Source organism: Eschscholzia californica, unplaced genomic scaffold (assembly GCF_041429995.1).
Source record: "Eschscholzia californica isolate CP2 unplaced genomic scaffold, dmEscCali1.0.p SCAF_4, whole genome shotgun sequence".
In the NCBI taxonomy this organism is placed as follows: Eukaryota; Viridiplantae; Streptophyta; class Magnoliopsida; order Ranunculales; family Papaveraceae; genus Eschscholzia; species Eschscholzia californica.
Window position 1 is genome coordinate 8,844,449 of NW_028238461.1, and position 17,542 is coordinate 8,861,990.

Sequence of the window (17,542 nt, forward strand, 5' to 3'; positions counted from 1 at the left end):
GATGTCGATCAAATATTGGTGTACTCCATTACTTGAGACTCCATTGGCGAATGATAATAGGCGAACGAATATTGCATTTTCAGCAAGCAGTTTTCTTACACAAAATGATGAATATTGTCCCGATTACAGCAGGAATGATGAGAAGTATAATCGGATTCGGACTTCCTACACGCTGGTTAGGCTCCCATAATAGTAGTGGTAAAAATAACAAAGCTGCGAAAACGAAAAGGATAGAAAAAACTGTCCCAAAACCAAAGTAGGCCATTGTTTCTTCTGCAACTACTATTATCAAGAACAGAGACCAGTATTATAGAGAGAGAGAGAGTGAGTGAGTGAGTGCATGGGATTAAGCACGTATATAATAAGGCCTGAATCAGTATACCTCTTTGGAAGAATGGGTTTGTGTCGATTGGAGCCATCCTATGGACTAATGGTACCGTTTCAATTTTATTGTTCCTACTTTGAACGTGATGACTCATAAGTGGGCTGGCCCACTTTAACCATAGAATGAGGTTCAATTTGGGAAATGCACTCTGAAGAGCCGACTAGATTTGGGAGGGTCCGTCTTGCGGGGAAACAAATGGTGTTTTTGGATGACGGAATAATGAATCCGCGGATTCATGAGTCCTTGGAATTCATGATTCCGCGGATTCATGAGTCCTTGGAATTCATGATTCCACGGATTCATGAATCCAATTAATATTTCTTGGTTTGTATGGCAACTAATAAAAATCCTATGATTTATTATTATTTAAGTATTTTTTCACGAAAATCATTTTTTTTAGCACTGTTTTTTTTTTTCGAAAATTTTTCGGTAAAAAAAACGGATTTGAAGGAAAAATAGTTTTTTGGAAAAAAATTGGATATTCGAAAAAAAACTTATTTGGGGAAAAATCGTTTTTCGGGGGAAAAAATGGTTGTCGGGAAAATCAGATTTTGAGAAAAAAACGTTTTTTTGAAGGGAAAAAATGATTTTTGGTGGAAAAAATTATTTTCGAAAAAAAAATATTTTTTGAAAAAAAATATAATTTGTAAAATAAAAATTATTTTTTGAAATTTAAAATAATTATTTTGTAGAAGGAAATATTTTTTCGTTGATTTTAAGTTTGAAATTTAAATTTATTAATCCAAAATCCTAGCAAATCATAGGGGGTAGGGTGGGATTTTGGTCCAATACAAATTTTGGAATTAAGAATCCTTGGGATTCAAGAGTCCTAGGATTCTTGGTAGCCAAACAAACCAAGGATTCATGATTCCTACCAAATCTCACTTTTGATAGGAATCCTACTTAGGAATCCTGCAACCGAACACACCAAATAGAATTTTTGGGAAAAAATGTGGAAAACTCGAAAACTATTCCCAACACACCGTTCAAGTCGTCGGCAGAAAGTCGTCCTTTTTTCTCTCTCTCGTCTTTCCCTCTCCCTGCTTTTATTTTTATTTTTTAAGTTCTGGCAAAGGGGAGGACCCCTTCGCTGGAACCCTTCATATGCTTTTCAGACGAATTCTTGCAAAAGGTCCCTCCCCTTCGTCAGAAATTAGAGACAGCGAGAAGCACATAGAGGGAAATAGGTGAACAAGAAGAGAGGGACGGAAAGAAAAGCCTAGAGCTTAGCTAGGTCACCTAGGCTACCAAGGTACATCACATAACTGTAAATGTTAAGACCCAACTTCTTGCTTGCTTGGGGTAGTCGGTAAAAAAAGGAAAAAATAAAGTAACCAGGCAAGTGATGAGTATATTAAGCACCGAAGTACAGAGAAAGGAAAAAAAAGTATTTCGGTCCATATAACCGAAGTCTGCATCTAAACCCTATAATTTATAACGTAAACATCAAGCATAACAATATAGTCAAAATACTAAGGGCATAGCTTTTAAGATCTTTAGTTTTGTCTCTAATAATTATTTCTAATTATTTAATAACTTATAATAGTATAACATGCGAACGGAGAACTGCACTTCAACACCTAGCATATCTTTGGGCGTGACAAAGAGTTTTGTAAAATTATTACTAATTTTCTTGTATTTAACAAATTCACGCACGTCCACCACCCTTTTGTGTAGTGGTAGGGCACCCCTCTTAAGTCCATGAAGTCTTGGGATCGAGTCTCGGTGGAAGCAGTTTATCACCAAGATTTATCCCATGTAATTTAGACACTAAATAAAGTAGATGTTGTCGGACTTTAGGTTCTTTGTTATCGGGCTTTAGTTCTCTTTCATTATTGGTTTGACTTAGACGGTTATCGTGTTTATCACATCTTACTAATGTATCAATGCCTTATAACGACTAACGTAGAATGGCGTGTTTGAGGGGGTGCGATCGGTGCGGCCGCACCGGGGCCCCTTCAAACTACAAAATTTTTTCTTTGTCCGAGGGACCCTAAATTTCGAACCAAGTCTAATAGCTAGACAATGTAAAATGATTCAAAAAAAGATGTATAGCTTAGTTGGTAAACAACTTCCAAAATAAGCATAAGGTTGCAAGTTCAAAACTTCTCCCTTGTCTTTCTTTTTTGTTTATTTTCTCAATTTTTTGTTATCTTGAACTATCAGGAGTAACAACAACAACTATTAATAGTAGATAACCAAGTAGATTTAAGTTAGTTTTGTTTTGTTCCAGTAGATTTAGGTTAGTTTGTATAGTTAATTAAAGACTAATTGTGAAGTGTAATACTTGTTTTTTCATTCATGGAATAAGTTTACTTCGATGCGTGTGGTTCTTGTTTAAATAAATAATTCAGAACAAAAAATACACAACTTAGATTCATGTGAGGAAAGAAAAAAAAATTCTAACTTAGTCCATTTTGATCTGTGCTAAATGTGTTACATTTGAAATAGAAATTTACGCTTTGATTTTATCGGGGAAAAGGCCCTCCATTTTTTTTCGCACCGGGCCCCCGAGTTCTCAGCCACGCCACTGAGTCGTAGATCGTAGTCGATTTCTCGAAAGAAAAAAAAAAACAAATTCACGCACGACTGTTAGTTGATGAAGTTAAAGTTACTATTATGACCCTATTCCTAATTAATCAAAAGATCATGTCTCTTTTAAAAAATGAAGAAATCATCCACGCCCCTTACAGAAAAAAAAAAAAGAAAATCTTGTTTTGTCATCGCATCTTACTACCTTCTTTTTCTGGGTATATGAAAATTAGAGTGATAGAAAAGTTTTCATTTTAACAAAAAAATGAATGGAATAGTGTTCCATCACGTAAGATCCTTGAACAACAAGGAAATTACTGCCTTGGAGCCACGTGAGATGAAAGTTATATATTTGTAAAAATTGAGACTCTTACAACGGAATATGTGAAGCAGTATATTAGGAAAATAGAAACACATTGAGTAAGAGAGTTATTTCTAGAAACTAAAACCTTAGGATCCACGTTGGACGGAAGAAGTATTTCTTGAAAATCATGGTTTTGCAAAACTAGGGGCTCATTGCCGCGGGGTAAAGAAAACTATGGGCTTTTAAGTCTATATAAAAAGATACAACATAGACACTTTCTCTGCTATCCCAAGAAAATTTCTAATTAAAATGGTGGCTATGGTGTTTGAGATACACAAAGAGCAGGTCAAGGGGCTGGAAAATGATGGTAAGTTTATCTGATTTTGATTTTGTACAATTTATTTTACTTTGAATGAATTTTATCCTCAAATTTATATTTGGATCTAAGTTCCTTCTAAAATTTCTTTCCCATTTTTTATACAATTGAAAGGTCATATCAATAGTGATGTTGGTGAATTCAAACAATCTAGGAATGTGTGGTATGGGAAATCAACTGCCAAACCCTCCCGATTGCCCCTTAAATAGGTACGTAACAAAATCTTTCATTATATTTGAGAGCATTTGATTATGTATTTTTATTTTTCTAGAGTAAAGTTTTTTCTTTTTTTTTTTACTTTGCCCAATTTCTTTTCTTGATTGTCAAGATATAGGTAGTGTTCGTTTGTTATTTTGTCATTGGATTAAAAATCTAATTTGTTATTTGAAATTGACTCCGAAGTATTTAAGATTATTTGATTTTTTATCTAACTCATGCACCAATTTCATTTGAATAGTTGATTGAGACTGATTTTAGATCTTTTCGAGGGAGATATAAAATAAATCTAAATTAAGTTTATACGGACTCATGAGTCCAAATTATTATTTTTTTGGTTTGTTTGGTAACTCGTAAGAATCCTACGATTTACAATTATATAGTAGTTTATTTTTAAACGCATTTAAAAAAAATTAATCACGTTTTTTTTTTCGAAAAAATCGTTAGTTTTTTTTCAAAAACTTTTGTCGAAAAACGTTTTTTTTTCTCTGAAAACTGTTTCCTTTCCTACAAAATGTTTTTCGCTGAAATCTTTTATATCACTTGAACAATTTTTTCCACGAAAACTATTTTTCCAAAGAAACTTTTTTTTGAAGGTAATCGTTTTTTCGCAAAAACCTTTTATTTAAAGGAAATCGTTTTTTCTTCCACGAAAATCATTTTTTTAATGAAAACATGTTTTCCCGAGAAAAGCATTTTTCCCCAAAATTTTTTTTTTAGTACCCATTTTCCAGAAAAAACGATTTCTGAAAAAAAATAATTTTTGTGAAGAAAAACTGCTTTCGGGTGAAAATAGGATTTTTCGAAAAAAAAAATGATCTCAGGGAGAAAAGAAAAGGTTTTTGAAAAACACGATTTTAGAAATAAAAAACGTTTCCGTGAAAAAAAAAGATTTTCGGATAAAAACATTTTAGGAATAAAATAATTTCTAGAAAATATGATTTTTTTTTTTTTTTGTTTTTGTTTGAATTTGGGATTAATAATTCAAAATCTTAACAAATCTTACAGGGTAAGGTGGAGTTTTTGTCGGATACAAATTTTGGACTTAGCAGGATACCTCAGGATTCAAGAGTTCTTGCATGAACCCTAGAGGATTAAAGAAACGGAAGAAAACAAGTACAATCTAGTAAAACAAATAGTAACTAAAATAAGATCAAGTTCTACAAACTTAGGTTTAGATTTCGTCCTCAAAATCACTGCCCCAACCTTTAGATGGAAGAGTCTTATCCATATAGAATAAAACATCCTCATTAAGCCAAGGGTTCTGAGTGTGGCTAACTTGCTTTTCCCACTTCTTTAGGTTGTCATTATTGTGGTCACTGTAGCATTGTAGTTCATCCATGTCAGCAATTAGTTGAGGATCAACTTCACGATTCCCGTCGGTTTCATCGTCAACATAACATGCAGGATCTGGAAGAGACATATACCGGCTGAATCATCCCACTTGATGACAATACTTTCGAAGAACACTTTCTTCTTCAATGCATCTTCACCGGCTGAATCATCCCACTTGATGACAATACTTTCGAAGAACACTTTGTTCTTACATGCATCTTCACCGGCTGAAGCATCCCACTCGATGACAATACTTTTGAAGAACACTTTGTTCTTCAATGCAACTTCACTGACTAAATCATCCCACTCGATGACAGATATTTTTGAAGAACACTTTGTTGAACTCTATAGTTTCCACGATATCTTTTCATGAACAGGAAAACATGATACAACAAAACTTTTTCTCCCACGAAGCGACAGTTGGTTGCCACACTGATTTAGAGTCCGGAGGAACATGGCAAGTCTTCTTTTGTGATTTCTACGATGATAATGATTTCAAAGGTGTTATTGCTTGATTTTTCTCAAATAAGCCATCCCAAGCTTAATTTTGTCTGAGTTATCTTGTATATTTTTTTTTGTTGAAGAAAGTTAACTTGTATATAATATGACTAATTCACTTGGCCCTGAAATTTGAGTTGCAAATATCATTAGCATAATTTTGTTTTAACATTCGTAACCTCTTCTAATTTGAAGTTAATTGACTTGGGACGTTTAAAATATTAATTGAGAAATTCAGTTTGGCGCGAAAAAGGACTGACCACAACCCGGAAGCTGAAGTGATGTCCCCCATTAGTCAGAGCGTTTTTCTCTTCACATGCTCGGACCAATGAGACCGTCCATGCCAAATAATAAATTTATAAAGATCAGACTTCGATTCAAAGTCATCACTTAGAACATATGAAATTTTTACAAGCGAAAAGGATTAAGTGAGAACTCCTATAAACATAAATGTAAAAGTGGAATAAACATATGATAGGGGTCAGGGGAGATTACAAGTAGAAAAAAAGATGGCGATCAAACCTTTAAATTGACATGAAGTTTGTTTATCATATAGAACAGAATGGATAGCCCGCCACTTTTTCTTTGAAATAGGATAGTCGATTCTTAGGTGCTGTTTGTTTTTTGAAATTTTCAGATCTGAAATCTGAATTGGATCCCATTTCAGATTTCAGATGTTTGTTTTTGTTTTTCCCCAAATCTGAATTTTTGTCTGAATGAGATAAATGTCTGAATAGGCTGAATCTAGGCTCATACATTTCAGACTTCTTTTGAAGTCTGAAAATAGAGACCAACATCTGAAAAATCGCAAAAGACGTATATGCCCTTCTAAAAAATTAAAATACCCAACCACGTCCATCTTCTTCCCTTTTCCACCACTAAACCCTAACTGCCGCCGCCGTCACTTTTTATCCTCTCTCCCACTAGAGGTTTTTTAGTTGAGGATTCACAGAGGAAACCCTCGCCACATCTGACAGTGTTCCGCCAAAAAAGTTGAAGGCAAGAAGAACTATAGATCCAGACCTATTTCAAAGTAACCATTACAAAAAAAAAACAGAAACTAACATCCTTGGAGAATGATAGACGAAGAAGAAGAAGAAGAAGTGGGTTTTATGTCTTTGTCTTGAGATAGAAGAAGGTGAGTATTATCCACCATTAAAGTTTGTTTTCCTCCTGAGACATTTGAATCTAAATCTCAATAACTGAATAAACTTCATAAGAAAAATATGAATCTAGATTGATAAGGCTATAATTTATCCGCCATGAGAACATATGAATCTAGATTTGATATGATCCACCTTATTTCTTCTCTGAACTTTAGAGAGAGAAAGGGTTTAGATAAAAAAGGATAGCTGGAGAGAGTTTTAGCGAGAAAAAGTAAAGATAAAAGGAGAGCTGGGGAGACCACAAGATTTTTTTATCTTTTGAGGATATTTATGTCAAAACTCAAATTCAGATATAACAAGTCAGATGGGAAAAACAAACATTCTAACTTGTTAAAGATTCAGCCAATTAAGATTCTGTCAATTCAGATTCAGCCAATTCAGATCCAGACAATTCAGATTCAGACATAAAATAAAAAACAAACAGCACCTTAGTTTTTTGTTCTCTGAGAAAGATAAAAGTGTGAAAAATAAATGAAAGACTAGTATAGAGAAGATAAAATACTTGCAAAGTTTCCCACTTTTATTATAGTACTAACTATATGAGCCACTGTAGAGAAAGAACAAATGGTAAAGGGGAGAAGAGGGAGAGTAATCGAGCTATCGTATACTCAAAGAGGCATGAGTATTTATAGGCAAGAAATGGATAGGATAACTTCAGTCGGTTTTTCTCTTTGGCCAAACCGCCATTATCCATTAAGCCAAACCGCCATAATGTGTATGCTAAAACGGCCACTTCCTTCCAACCAAAGCAATGATTTAATTGGACCCTTATCCCTCAATTCCAATTGGCTGTTATAAGAGGCAAGCTTAATCCCTATAGGCACTTATCATATATGTTATGGGCAGCCACACTATATATAACACTTCCCCTTGGATGACCACCACTCGAAAAGTAATTGCCTCATTAAAACCTTATCAGAAAAACCCAGTGGGACAAAAATCTGATGAAGGAAAAAGAGTACAATAGCATAGATGCTGAGTGGTGTTGGATACGCGAAATTCTGCCTCGTTAAAACCTTGCCAGAAAAACCCAATGGGACCAAAAACTGGACGAAGGAAAAAGAGTACAGAGCGTAGATAACCAGTACTAACTATGCGAAAATCTCCATATGATGATAGGCTCCCCCTGATGAATATCAGATAGACTGATGTAGTCTTACATCGTCGGATTATTCACACGTCGCATACCGATGCCTTCTACTAGTTTTCTGAACGTTGTAGTAGGCAAAGACTTGGTGAACAAGTCAGCATAATTCTCACATGATTGTATCTTCTGGATATCAATCTCATTATTCTTCTGGAGATGGTGTGAATAAAACAACTTTGGGGAGATATGCTTAGTTCTATCGCCTTTGATGTATCCTTCTTTGATTTGGGCGATGCATGCCGAATTATCTTCGTAAATAACTGTGGGGGAATTTGTGATAGAGACAAGACCACTTGAGCTTCTAATGTGATCAATAATGGACCTAAGCCATACACATTCTCTTGTAGCTTCATGGAGAGCAATAATTTCTGCATGGTTAGATGAGGTTGCAGGCATAGTTTGTTTACTTGATCGCCATGAGAAAGCTGTACCTCCGCTTGTGAAAACATAACCTGTCTGTGAAATCCCTTTGTGTGGATCAGAAATATAACCAGCATCGGTGTATCCCTTCACTCTAGAATCACCAGATAAATTCTTTGAATAAAATAATCCTAGATCAGTTGTTCCTCTAAGATATCGAAGAATTTGCTTTACTCCGACCCAATGTCTCTTAGTTGGTGCAGAACTATATCTGGCTAATAGATTTACTGCAAAAGCAATATCCGGTCTTGTGCATTGAGCCAAATATGATAATGCGCCAATAGCACTCAGATATGGTACTTCTGGACCAAGGAGTGCTTCGTCTTCTTCTTTAGGACGAAATGGATCTTTCAGAGCATCAAGAGACCTAACAACCATGGGAGTACTGAGTGGATAAGAATTCTCCATGTTAAAGCGCTTCAGGACTTTTTCAGTGTATAAATTCTGATGTACAAGTATGCCGCTGGTACTTCTTTCAATTTGTAAACCAAGACAGAATTTTGTTTTCCCAAGATCTTTCATCTCGAATTCTTTTTTCAAATATTCTGCAGCCTTAGAGATTTCTTCTGGAGTTCCTATAAGGTTGATATCATCAACATAGACTGCGAGAATAGCAAATCCAGCATCCCCTTTCTTGATAAAGATACATGGACAGATGAGATCATTTACATAACCTTCTTTAATCAAATATTCACTAAGACGATTGTACCACATTCTTCCAGATTGTTTCAATCCGTATAATGCTCGATTGAGCTTTAGTGAATACATGGTACATGGGTTGCCTTTAGGCAATTTGAATCCTTCAGGGACTTTCATGTAAATATCAGTATCTAATTTTCCATATAGATACGCAGTGACCACGTCCATTAAGTTCATCTCGAGTTCTTCTAGAACTGCTAAACTGATCAAGTATCGAAATGTTATTCCATCCATAACTGGAGAATATGTTTCTTCATAGTCGATCCCTGGCCTCTGCAGGAAACCTTGTGCCACGAGTCTAGCTTTATAACGAATAACTTCATTGTTTTCATTTCGCTTTCTGATGAATACCCATTTGAAACCTACAGGGTTTACGTCTTTGGGTGTGGGGACTACAGGTCCAAAAACATCACGTTTTGAAAGTGAATTCCGTTCTGTCAGTATTGCTTCTTTCCATTTTATCCAATCGGACCTTTTCCGACATTCCTCAATGGAATGTGGTTCATAATCATCATTTTCAGTGATAATATCAGTGGCTACTGAAAGCGCAAATATATCATTGATGATTATGTTATCTCGATTCAACACTTTACCATTACAAGCATAATTTATAGATATCTCTTCATTTGGAGATAACTCATGCTCTTCAGGAGCTTCTGCCTCTTCTGGGGCTTCACCCACTTCTAGGGGTGTATTAGCTAAAGGTGTAACTTGTTGATTTGTTGTCTCTTTTGAAACATTACTTACTTGTAGTTGATTTTTCCTCTTCCGGGGAACTATATCTTTAGAACCGATTGGTCGTCCACGTTTCAGACGTGTTTTGGACGTTTCATTTGCTGCAATATTTTTATCTTGTCCTTCAGGGACATCTATCCTTGCTGGATCATTTGCAGCAGGTATATATGATTTTGTCACTCTCGCTGCGTCATTAAATGCGTCAGGCAATTTATTAGCAATCTCTTGTAGATGTATTATCCTTTGTACTTCAACTTCAGATTGATTAGTACGAGGATCAAAGTGAGACAAATTTGGAGTAAACCAAGAAAGTTCCTTTTTAGTAATATTTGCTTCAGGCAAATTTACTCCCCCTAATGGCGGGAAAACTGTCTCATCAAAATGACAATCGACGAAGCGTGCAGTGAAAGTCTCGCCCGTCTGGGGTTCGAGATATCGAATAATAGATGGTGTATCGAAACCAATATATATTCCTAGTCGGCGTTGAGGCCCAAACTTTGTGCGTTGTGGAGCTGATATAGGAACATATACAGCACATCCAAAAATACGCAAATGAGATATGTTGGGCTGCTGGCCTTGAACATACTGCAAAGGTGAATATTGGTTATTTAAAGTAGGACGTAACCTTATCAATGCTGCAGCATGGAGGACTGCGGGTCCCCATGCAGTGACAGGTAGTTTCGTCCTCATCAACATAGGTCTCGCAATCAGTTGGATATGTTTTATGAATGATTCAGCTAGACCATTCTGAGTATGAACATGAGCTACCGGATGTTCAACATTAATTCCAACTGAGAGACAATAGGAATCAAAAGTACTCGATGTAAATTCTCCTGCTCCATCTAGACGAATCGACTTAATCGGATAATCAGGAAAGTGAGCTCGTAAACGAATTATCTGAGCTAATAACTTTGCAAACGCCTGATTCCGCGTCGAGAGCAAATTGACATGAGACCATCTAGTTGATGCATCGATTAATACCATAAAATATTTAAATGGTCCACACTGCGGGTGTATAGGGCCACATATATCACCTTGAATCCTTTCCAAAAATTTGGGAGATTCGATATGTACTTTTGTCAGGGATGGACGAGTTACAAACTTTCCCAATGAACAACCTGTGCAAGTAAAATTCCTATCTATCAGAAACTTCTGGTTCTGAAGAGGATGCCCCTGAGAGTTTTGTAGTATTCTACTCATCATGGTAGAGCCTGGGTGTCCTAGTCGATCATGCCAAATCTTATAAGTATTTGGATCGTGCAACTTCGGGTTAACAACGACATAGGATTCGACTGTTTTAATCTCAGTAAGATATAACCCAGAAGAAAGAGCTTCAATTCTTTCTAAAACACGCTTCTGGCATGATATACTTGAGGTGATATATAAATATTCTTTATTATCCTCAGACCCAGTTTCGACGTGATACCCATTTCGGCGTATATCTTTGAAGCTCAACAGATTCTTCAGGGATCTGGTCGAGTACAAAGCGTCGTCTATAATTAGTTTAGTACCACGGGGCAATATTATAGTAGCTCTTCCGGAGCCTTCTATAAGGCTTGATGAGCCGGCGATAGTAATCGCATTTGCCTCAAATAATTTTAAGGTCGAGAAATATTTTGTATTTCGAAGTATCGAATTTGTGGTCCCACTGTCTGCTAGACAGATATCTTCACCACCTTTAGATATGTTTCTTCCAGAATCCATACCTTTTATAAAATTTAAACAATATAATATTGATAACTATTGTAAAAGAAAGTAAATAATTTACAATACCAAAAATAAATAAACAAATCATAGTTAGATAAGTTAACATATTAGTTAGTAAAATTAAATATATGATTAGATCGATTGTCTCCTTCAGGGAGACAATATCTTATACATAATGGTAGATCAAGCTCATGAGATTCATCTCTCTAGCTTCAGGCTTCAAAGATGCTTGATATAAATCCACAAAGTGGTTTGCCGTACAACAGGTACGGGACAAACAACTAAGCATTCTACAGCTGTGACAAGCTTCTTCACGAACCTTCAGAGGGTTATTCACCTTATCATTCTTAGGTTCGGTACTACATATTGAGTTTCTCTCTTTTCCCACTTCAGGTGGTAAAAGGCTTGTCTATAATTTATTCCCCATTTATTCGTGTGGGTTACATATTGGTGGTTTCTTCCAGAACCACTTTTCTCATTTGTATTTTTCTTTCCTTCCATGATCATTTCACAATATTGCAGGTGCTTCAGGCATAGCTGCAGACCCAGTAGGTCGAGATTCATGGTTGTGTAACAACAACTGGTTGTTTTCTTCGTTTAAAACGAGACAATTAAGAAAATGAAAATACATGAGAAAACGACGCTCTCGGTATTGAGTCTGCAGGACTATATCCGAGGCGTGAAAAGTGTTTAGTGTTGTCAATCACTTACTCATATGTAACAGTATCTCCTCTTAGAAATCTATATCTGTAACAGGAGATTAATAGAGGTTAGTTATAATAAAACCAATAATTTAAATGTATACCTTTCACCGGGTAGAGTAACGATTTATATCGTTCGATCTTTCTCCGATGTTAGCGTCAAACAGGCAGAGTAACGGCTAGTATATTCAACTTGGAAGAATGAAAAATAATGACTTCTCAGCTGGCTAGAGACTCGTGCTGATAACGTGTGAAAAATAAATGAAAGACTAGTATAGAGAAGATAAAATACTTGCAAAGTTTCCCACTTTTATTATAGTACTAACTATATGAGCCACTGTAGAGAAAGAACAAATGGTAAAGGGGAGAAGAGGGAGAGTAATCGAGCTATCGTATACTCAAAGAGGCATGAGTATTTATAGGCAAGAAATGGATAGGATAACTTCAGTCGGTTTTTCTCTTTGGCCAAACCGCCATTATCCATTAAGCCAAACCGCCATAATGTGTATGCTAAAACGGCCACTTCCTTCCAACCAAAGCAATGATTTAATTGGACCCTTATCCCTCAATTCCAATTGGCTGTTATAAGAGGCAAGCTTAATCCCTATAGGCACTTATCATATATGTTATGGGCAGCCACACTATATATAACAAAAAGGAGAAAAAACCTTTATTTAGAGATCATAGTCCAGAGTTATCCTGTATATAAGTTAAACTGAAGGATACTAAAAAAGTAATTCTCTCAAATTGGTCCCAAAGAAATAATATATCATAAGTTGTTTTTTTTTTTTTTTTATGAAAAGTTGTTTCTTAAATAACCCCTATTATTTTAAGACACATGTTATTTCTTAAACAATTTCTACCTTTAACAAGTCAAAAGTCAGAGCTCGGATTTCTTTTCTAATATATTTCATTTCAAAATTTATAAAGTTACCTAATTCCCAACTCTAAAAAGAAAAAAAAGTTGTCTTAACATATACTTTCAAAATTTATAACAGTACCTAATAAATACCGGCACTCCTCATTTCCTTAAATATTTCCTGCTTGCATCAAATTAATATTATTTTTCATGCAGTCACAATAAACTTTTCTTTTTTCTAAGAACCACTATTTGTAGCTAGCATGTTTTTAGGGGTACTAACTATAACCCACGCGAATGGAGAACTGCACTTCACCATCTAGCATATCTCTGGACGTGACAAAGAGTTGAGATACTGATTTGGGAGCTCTTAGAATAACAATACCTCAAGTTGCCTTTATAAAATCATAAGTAATTCTTTTGTACCTAACAAATTCACCTATGGCTGTTAGTGGATGAAGTTTATATTTAAAGTTATTTTCTTTTTGGCCCCCTAATTTGTAACCAGCTTTTTTTTGGCCTCCTATTTTTCATAAATTCAAATTTGACCTCCTATTTTAAGTAAATGTCATAACTACCCTTCCTAATTTCAATATAAAAATATTAAAGAAAAAGGTATTTCCACGTCACCTATTTTTAAGTAAATGTCATAACTACCCAGAAAATTTTCTCTTTTTTTTTTTCATATTTTTAATATTTGTGTTTGATATTTTTGTTTTGAAATTAGGAAGGATAGTTACGGTATTTACTTGAAAATAAGGGGCCAAATTTAAATTTATGAAAAACAGGGGGCCAAAAAGGAAGCTGGTCACAAAGTAGGGGGCCAAAAAACAAATAACCATATTATTTATGACCTTATTCTCAATTAATCAAAATATCATGTCTGTCTTAGAAAATGAATAAATCATAAATACCCCTTGCGGGATAAAGAAAATCTTGTTTTATAGATGCATCTTATACCTTCTTCTGGGGATAAGAAAATTAGAATGATAAGAAAAGCTTACATTTTAACAAAAAAAAAAAAATGAATCGAAGAGCTTTCCATTACGTAAGATCCTTGAATAACAAGGGATTGGAGAATTATTTTTAAAATTACTGCCTTAGAGTCACGTGAGATGAAAGTTGTATATTTGTAAAAATTGAGGCTCTTACAATGCGATATGCAAAGCGGTATATTAGAAAAATAGAAGCACATTAAGTAAGAGGGACATTTTGTTGGAAATTTTGGACAATTTATTAATTAAACTATTTTACAAAATTAGAAATTAATTTTATAATATTTGAATTTGAAATTTATGTCTAATAGTTGTATTTTTTTTGATAAATTATTTAGAGAGATTGCGGGAGTCGGTTTGGTGAGAATCCAATTCCAAATTGGACTGAAATTTGGAAACTGCTCAAAACTCAAGATTGGAGTCAGTTTTCAATGCTATATATAGGGGGTTTGAGTATTGGTAAAACACAACAACACAAACACAACAACTATTCAACATAGAGTGAGAGCAAGTGAGAGAGAAATTTTATTCATTGTTTTGAGCGATGTTTAATTTCTCGGTCGTCGAAGATCTAGTATAGAAGGTTAATTTCTATACGGTACCATCTTGGGACGAACTTGCGGGTTGTGTGAGGCGTCTTCATCTATCCTTCAATAAAGTTTTCTTGTTCGTTCGAGGACGTACACTTTAAGCCGAACCTCGTTAAATTCTGTTTACATATTTAGTTTCTTGGCTTAGCTTTTCGATTAAATTTAATAGTCGGATCAATTTCAAGGATAGGTTTGATAGCTTCCGCGAACGTTTAGTACTAACAGAGATATATCTATTTGTGAAAAGTTTTTTTACTTGATAAATGTCTTTTTGTTTTCTATAAATAAGGTTTTCTCTAAACAGATTTTAAGGTGTTGTAAAAACTATGTAGAAATTATGTCGGAATCTCCTTTGCCATCTTCAATATGTTGAAATCTCCACAAATTACTTGGTGTAGTTTCACAAAGGCTTGTTATATCTTGGGAAGCAATTTGCCTAATACCTTCAAGTAATCTCGAGTGAGAGGGGGCAAATAATGTTTTAAGGAAAGTGTACCTAGTACACGTTTCAAGCCTCTAATCTCCATCACTCTTCTTTTCATCTTTATTTGTTTCCGAAGAAAATTTTCCAACACTAGAAACTAGAACCTTAGGATCCACATTAAACGGAAGAAGTAACGTGAAAATATGGGTAGTTTCCGAAAGAAATGCCAAAAATAGGGTTGTCGCGAAGTGTCTTCACACAATGGGTTGTAAATCCTTTGCATGAGTTATATCGGAGGTAAAGCTTCATCTTTCACTTAACATAAGTTTGTTAAAATACTTTGGCAAACTTACATTATTGTTATGTTGTAATGTTATTACTTGCTAAGTATTTTTCGTTTTTCCTATTTGGCCCCCTACTTTGTGACCAGCTTCAAATATGGCCCCCTTTTTTGATGTAATTGTCCTAACTACCCTTCCTTTAAATCCTTACTCGAAATTAAAAATAAAAATAAAATCTTAATTCCACCTCATTTCCCTCTCCACCACACATCTCTCTCCATGTCAACTCTCTCTCTCTCCACATCACCTCTCTCTCTCCAACTTACTCCTCTCTCTCTCCAACTCACCTTCATCTTCTCCGATTAAAGTCGCAGGCCAGAAAATTTTCCGGCCGGCGACCTCCAAAAAAAACATTTTTTCCCTCATCTCTCTCTCTAGAAATTCCGGCAAAGGGGGTTTCCCTTCGCCGGAGCCGTGAACAGACCTTTCAAGGTCTGCTCGTGAACAGACCAGATCTGGTCTGTTCACGGCTCCGGCGAAGGGAAACCCCCTTCGCCAGAGTTTTTAGAGAGAGAGAGATGAGAGAATTTTTTTTTTGAGGTCGTCAGCCGGAAAATGTTCCCGACGGCGACTTTAATCGGAGAAGATGAGGTGAGTTGGAGAGAGAGAGAGGGGTGAGTTGGAGAGAGAGAGAGGTGAGTTGGAAAGAGAGGTGATGTGGAGAGAGAGAGTTGACATGGAGAGAGATGTGTGGTGGAGAGGGAAATGAGGTGGAATTAAGATTTTATTTTTAATTTTGAAAAAGGATTTAAATAAAGGGTAGTTAGGGCATTAACTTAAAAATAGGGGGCCATATTTGAATTTACAAAAATTTGGGGGCCATATTTGAAGCTGGTCACAAAGTAGGGGGCCAAATAGGAATTAACTCATGTTAATTTTTGTAGGTCGAAATGGAAAAAGGCAGCAGAATCACTAGTCGAGTAAAATTTTTTAAAGTCACTTGAACTCCTAAAGGTGGTAAAGGGATTGTAAATGAGGACTCTGCTGAAAAAGTAGTAAGTTACTTTTCATATTAACATTTTATATGTTTAATATCTTATTATGTATATGAAATATCTGGACACTAATCAACTTTATATTGTTTGGTAGAGACAAATGGATGAATTAGAGACAGATAGAATTGCCCAGAGTACTCCAAAAGATTTTGACGACTCGCCAAGTCCGAATGACGTATTTGGCACCGTTATGGGACGTGAGCGAGGTGGTCGTATTCGGTGTCTTTCAATGGTAAAACCAAAGACTTACGGGATCAGTAGTCATCTTCGAGCGTCATTAAGGATTTAACGGAGAAAAACAAAACATTAACGACAGAAGTTGAGGCTATGAAAGTGAAGATGGATGAATTTTAGGCTATGAAAGAAGAGATGGAAGTATTTAAGAGATTCATGCAGTCACACACTACAAGTTCATCATCTCAGGTATAATTAACTTATATTTTTATTACGTTAGTTATATCATAGTTGACTTAAACTTAGCTACTTTCTCTTAGGATAACGACATAGATTCATATTCATATATATACAACACTTAGAATGACTTCTCATCCATTATTAACATAGTACAAATGCTCATATTTTTCTCCATTAACTAAGCATCATTAGACCCCATTGAAACCAACAGTTTGAATAACTAAGCATCAAGGAATTATCTTTTTCTCTAAGCTTCGATTCACATCATGATTTCCAATTCCATACTAGTGTTGGATTCTGTTAATCAGTCTTCGGGATTTTTTATAGGTTTTGATTTATTTGACTGGATAATTGGTTGGTTTTAGTTTGTTCATTTCTTCTGATACATGAAAGTTTGATTATTGAATCCAAAACTATTCTGTTATTATCTAGTATTGAATATCTTTTATGTTTGAAGGTCGTCGACCAGAAAATTGGCCGGCAAATGACCTTCGCCGGAGAAGATGATGAGGTGGCGAGAAGGTGAGGTGGCAGAGAGAGACGATGAGTTGGATGAGAGAGAGGTGATGACTAGTTAACGGTGTAATAACGAAATCTGAAAAAGGAGGCCATCTGGGTATTTTTGACAAAGTAGGGGGCTAGGCAGGAAACCGGTCACAAAGTTGGGGGTTATTTGGGAAATAACCTTATAAGTTTTGTTTAA

The 17,542-nt window shown here is 35.4% G+C and overlaps 1 long non-coding RNA gene across 1 annotated transcript; it reads left to right on the forward strand.

Moving 5' to 3' along the window:
• The first annotated feature begins 3,503 nt into the window (after positions 1–3,503).
• LOC147542346 (uncharacterized) lies at positions 3,504–5,790 on the forward strand. The gene is made up of 3 exons (XR_015223912.1): positions 3,504–3,588; positions 3,712–3,806; positions 5,114–5,790. It is a non-coding gene; the product is annotated as an uncharacterized LOC147542346 (long non-coding RNA).
• The last annotated feature ends 11,752 nt before the right edge of the window (positions 5,791–17,542 follow it).